The following is a 6,000-nucleotide window of genomic DNA, read 5'->3' as shown; positions in this document are numbered from 1 at the left end:
GTTCCCGACTGTTTGTCTTCCTTGCTGTAATGAGGAGCCAGCTAAATCAGTGGTGAAAAAGCAAAACATGTCATAACCTTGAACAGATATCAGACAAAATTTCAAGACATTAGAGAGGCCACTGGACTTGTAGCACTAAATTAGCAATGCAGCTCCAATTATGTGCCAAACCCAACGTTTGGGTAAATGTAGCACTCTATGACCTTAGAACGAGAAGCCTTCTCTTTTTACTGAGAGCAAGGTTCACAAGGGGGAGCTTCTTGAGGGGAAGCTTCACAGCTGGTCTCAGTAAAGAGTGATATCTTGTGTCACCGCTTTTGCAAGGCACAGAGCGTGCAATCGTTGCATCGCAGCTGGACTGGTCTTGACATTGACTTTACAAAAAGGAGCAAGCAGCCTTACGTGAAGCAAGTCTGAAAATTGACAATTTAACGGATGTCGGGAGATTGCGGCGCTGAGTTTGTATGAACTTCCATGGCACTTAGGCTTTTGCTTGTACAGGAGAACCTGGATCAGGTTTAATTGTTTTGTAGAGAGACAAACTGTGTTGTCTGGTGAAAGAATTCATGCATGGACAGACTCAATAGCTGCAGTGTGGTTAGTGGTGGTTGCTGTCTGCCTGACAGTAATGTACTCCTGGTTTAAGTTTCTATTTGTGGGGGAGGGGGAGGGCACACTGTTGGTGATGTGATGCGAAAGGTGGCCTGTGCCACATTTGAAGCTGCTGGGAAAATAAGATGAAATCAATCTGTGCTAGTCTTATTTTTGGCTTGCCTAACAAGAAGTGACCTGATCCTGTACAGTATGGTCCACTGTTAAAGGGAACATGTGGTTGCGTGTCGCGTGTCGTTGGCTTTCCGTGAGGCGCTGCTGCGGAAAGCCGGAAAGAATGCCGCGCTGATTATGGACCGGAGTTTTTTTCGGCATTCTGTCCCCTTGCATGGATCTCATTTTTCACACCCACAATGCATCGATTACCTGTTCTCCTGGTTTAAGTTTCTATTTGTGGGGGAGGGGGAGGGCACACTGTTGGTGATGTGATGCGAAAGGTGGCCTGTGCCACATTTGAAGCTGCTGGGAAAATAAGATGAAATCAATCTGTGCTAGTCTTATTTTTGGCTTGCCTAACAAGAAGTGACCTGATCCTGTACAGTATGGTCCACTGTTAAAGGGAACATGTGGTTGCGTGTCGCGTGTCGTTGGCTTTCCGTGAGGCGCTGCTGCGGAAAGCCGGAAAGAATGCCGCGCTGATTATGGACCGGAGTTTTTTTCGGCATTCTGTCCCCTTGCATGGATCTCATTTTTCACACCCACAATGCATCGATTACCTGTTCTCGCTGCTGAATTGGCTTTTTCCATTCTGTGGTTGCGTTTCGTGCGAAATAAGCAACATTTTCTAAGGAGTAAATTATCCACGTGTGAGTGCCTTGGCTCATATGCCACATAACGTGTACTGTACGCGTACAACCGGGCTTCCTTAACTCTTCCTTTACCGGGGAAAAATGACCGATTTTGAGTGTTTTAAAATATAAATTATTGCTGCAAGAAGTGCTCAACGCACTTTGCATTGTAATACATCAAACTGTATCTTATCAGTTAAACTCCCCAACTGTCTCCTGAGAAAGCAGTCGTGTAAGGACATGAAGAGGAGATAGATATGGGATGTGCTACTCATTACGTTTGTTCGGAGTTCTGTTCTTGATTTTTTTTTTGTTTAGTAGAGTTTGCAGTTCCTCCTTTTCTTCATTTATCAGTTGGTAGTGAATGGGTTCTATAGGTGAAAAGGGGGCGTGGCCTTGCTTGACATCATCATAGTAAAAAATTTCCGCATCACCAGATGTTACTGGGGCTTCCTTTGAGATTCCAGTGTGCATATATATGTGTAGATAACCAGCAGGCACATTGTCCCAAAATAAATAAAATTCGGATGGCGCGTTTGGTAAGATATCTTGACACTATGTTGCATCTTGGCAGTACGTTCCAAAGGCCCTAAAGCACCAAATAGAGCCACTTTCATCATTTACAAATCAAGCACACTACATAAAATACAACGTGAACTCTAAAACGAGCGCGAAGTCTCGCAATCGGAACTCAAAAACCTACCATTCAGCATGGTCGTCTAACTCGCCACTGCTGGTCTTAAAAAAAACAAAAAAACATCAGAACTAACAATGAGGGGCAACTTCATGAAACCGACAAAAATGTTCAGGTACAATGAGGGGCAACTTCATGAAACCGACAAAAATGTTCAGTGCAGCCTTTCGCCTTCGAGGAGCGCAGGCCCAACAGACGCCATGATCGCTGACCAGCTAAGCTTCATTTTTCACGTCGCTTACCCGAGAAAATGAAAAAAAAAAAAAAAAAACGTGGCCTCCGCGATCAGCTCTGGCAACGCATGGTTGATATTCTAGTACACATTACCGTTGAGGTAGAGTATATTTAAGGCCACTTTTGGCACTGTATCCGCCTATAAAATCAAAGTACATCATTGCACATGCCTAATTTCTGCCTATAATTGACTGAAGTCTCATATGATTGATTGCATGAAATACGGATCGAAGTACATATTCATAAATCGATTGCATATCTCGCTGCAAAGCAGAAAAGTACGGCATATGCATGTTCGCGTTTCATTCCGGTCTGGCTGTACGCTCCCATTTGTACGCGTACACTCATCGAGAGCCACCGCCGCTATCGTGGTTTCGGCATCCTAGCGTGCGGGGAAGTATGCTTCCGAAAGTTCTCGCGGGATATTGCATCGACAAACTGCTTCGTGACAAAGCTTCTTGCTTCCGACTTTTATACTCACGGCCGTTTACACGAGGTCGCGGGATCGAATGCCGCATTTTGAAGGAGCCGATGTGCAAGTACGCCTGCACCCTTTCCTTACCGCGCCATACGCCATCGATTTTTGAACCTACCGCCAATAATTAGTCGTCTTTTCTGGACATGCCGCCCCATCTAGTTTTCTTCTATAACACCATTTTTTTATTTCCGCGTTTCTAGAGCGGATTGCGGAGGCCACATTATTAAAGCTGAAATTTGGGATAGTTGGAAATAATTCACAATCATATTGTTCAAAACGTCGGCTTGGTGGCCAATGGGGTGGAAAAGGGGACGTGACGTTCCTTGACATCATGACAATCAAAACTTTGCCGGTGCATTCGGTGTTGTAGGAGTAAACTAGATGGCGCAGCTTGTCCAGGAACACCGTCTTGAAATTTTGGCGGCAGGTCCAAAACGGGGGTAGGGCGCGGTAAGGAAAATCTGGGTCGAAAAATAAACACCCGAAAAAAATAAAAAAGATTTGCATCAAGTGCAATATAATAACTTCTGAAAATAATCGCATCGGGGTATCTAAACTTGCAGACAGACAGACAGAAAAACTGAAAATAGAGCAGCGCGTAACAGAACAGGACACAAAGGAGAGAGACAGAACGACACGAGCGCTAACTATCAACTGTTTATTTCTTGCTGTCGCTACGTATAAATACATGAGCCACAACGAGAAACGAAAAACGAAAAAGATTGATAAGTCAGCCTTTCGCTGGTTGCCATCGATCTAGATAGGAGAGCTCTTTCGCTGACAGTGCCACTGATGCCACGCTCACACACTTGTTACCTGCACGCGAAATACTACCAGCCTCAATAATCTCTCGAAAAATCTTATCATTGTGGCTGGTTATGATTTGGCTCTTCTTAAAAAGTGGCATGCATGAATTTGGACTGTCCCGTTTCTCAGACTCGACCTTGCAGTGACGACAGTGTTGGCTTAGGTGGCCCGATCTGCTTTCATTAACATTGTAGTCATGTTCTTTTAACCTGCTATTCACACATCTCCCTGTTTGCCCAATATACTCATGGCCACAAGACAATGGTACGCGATAGACAACACCCTCCTCACAAGTGACAAATCGTTTCTGATGGTCTATTACGCATCTTTTTTTTCTCCTGGATACCGCACGGTATTATCAAGTACTGCCTGACAAATACGCTCAAAAGCTCATGTGAGCACATGATGCAAGAATGCTTGGCATCACAGATTAGACGACTGTCTGATTCTGGGTATCCTGGGCCACTAATTGTTTCTGTGGCTGAAGGCCTGCTCCAAAAAATGAAAAAAAAAAACCACGATTGTTCAACAAGCAGGAAGGTACCAATGAACATCAGGATCGCAAGAAAGTAGCTGTTATCTAAGAGCGTACGTTGTTGGGCTAGTCGGTCAATCATAGTAAATACAAGAAGGGGGGTACTGCGCACAAAAAGACAAGGACAAGAAGATAACACAACTGCGCCTGTTGTGTTATCTTCTTGTCCTTGTCTTTTTGTGCGCAGTACCCCCCTTCTAGCTGTTATCTCTTACATTCATCATACATCCCACAACCTAAAGAAAATAGGAAAACGAGCAGGCGTTGAAGTTGTATTTTCAGTACCCGTAAAACTGTCTATGCTTTGCAAAAAGACCAATCCGTGCGGTATCCAGGAGAAAAAAAAAAGATGTGTAATAACCCGCCACAATGATAAGATTGTTCGAGAGATTATTGAGGCTCGTAGTATTTCGCGTGTAGGTAACAAGTGTGTGAGCGTGGCATCAGTGGCGCTGTCAGCGAAAGAGCTCTCCTATCTAGATCGATGGCAACCAACGAAAGGCTGACATCAATCTTTTTTGTTTTTCGTTTCTCGTTGTGGCTCAGGTATTTATACGTAGCGACAGCAAGAAATAAACAGTTGATAGTTAGCGCTCGTGTCGTTCTGTGTCTCTCCTTTGTGTAGCGCTCGTGTCGTCCTGTGTCTCTCCTTTGTGCCCTGTTTTGTTACGCGCTCCTCTATTTTCATGGATCACCAACTCGCCCAACAAGCAACACTTCTAGAAAAACTTTATTGAGCAAGGTTTTTCAGCAGCGCAGGGGACAAAGGACATGACAAGTGCACAGACACGGCGCTGAACTTACAACTGGTTTATTGAGGTGATTTTCACTACTTAAGTACAGTGGCAACCAATCTCAAATGAAAAGACAGATACACAAAACAGATTGACGAAAATGATAATTCCTGAGCACAGGTCTACAGTGGCACAAGACAAGCTGCGCACGTTTTTCTATTCTAATCAAGGAAACGTAGTTCTTAATCAGACAGAGCTACTGAGGCAACGCTTACGCATTCATCTTTGAATTTATGGATTTCATGAGCTTCAATGATTTCACGTGTGATTTTTGTTCTATTATCTGACAGCACTCGACACTGAGTGAAAACAGGATAACACGCCTTTCGCTTCTACACATTCTAAGCTTGTAAAGCGCGGCATCGCAAAGTTGTGGTTAAGAAATGCCCTAGAAAAATCATACCATCATGCGATGCAAGACAGCTATCAAAATCAGGTGGTACGCTTACAAGCAGCAGGATACCCTTCCGACCTTATGATTGCAATATCAGAGAGCCTGGTAAGATAAATCATTAATTCAAGCCGCAGAGATTCCACTGAAAGGCCCAAGGAAGAAAAAAGAAAGTATGTGGTTATTCCTTATCTACACCGCATTTCACATAATCTGGAAAGGGTGGAGCGCGTGCCGATGTAAACGTTGTTTTTTCCGCGCCCGGTAAGCTCTCCAAACTCTGCCATATTGTAAACAGCAGCAATGAAAGGATGGTTGGCTGCGATAAGAAACACCAAAAAGGTTTTGTACCATGTAGCAGCAATGTTGTGTACAGGTTTCCGCTTACATGTGGCAAGCACTACACGGGGCAAACTGGTCGTTGCCTCAACGACCGGCTGCGGGAACACAACAACAACGTGAGCGGCACCGCTTCCCGTCACCTTGGCATTCATTGCAAAGATTGCACAGAGGAAAGAAAAAAGAACAAAAAAACCGCCGTGTTATCCTGTTTTCACTGAGTGTCGAGCGCTGTCAGATAATAGAACAAAAATCACTCCTGAAATCATTGAAGCTCATGAAATCCATAAATTCAAAGATGAATGCGTAAGTGTTGCCTCAATAGATC

The sequence above is a fragment of the Amblyomma americanum genome, chromosome 7, assembly GCF_052857255.1.
Source record: "Amblyomma americanum isolate KBUSLIRL-KWMA chromosome 7, ASM5285725v1, whole genome shotgun sequence".
In the NCBI taxonomy this organism is placed as follows: Eukaryota; Metazoa; Arthropoda; class Arachnida; order Ixodida; family Ixodidae; genus Amblyomma; species Amblyomma americanum.
This window is presented reverse-complemented; position numbering follows the sequence as displayed.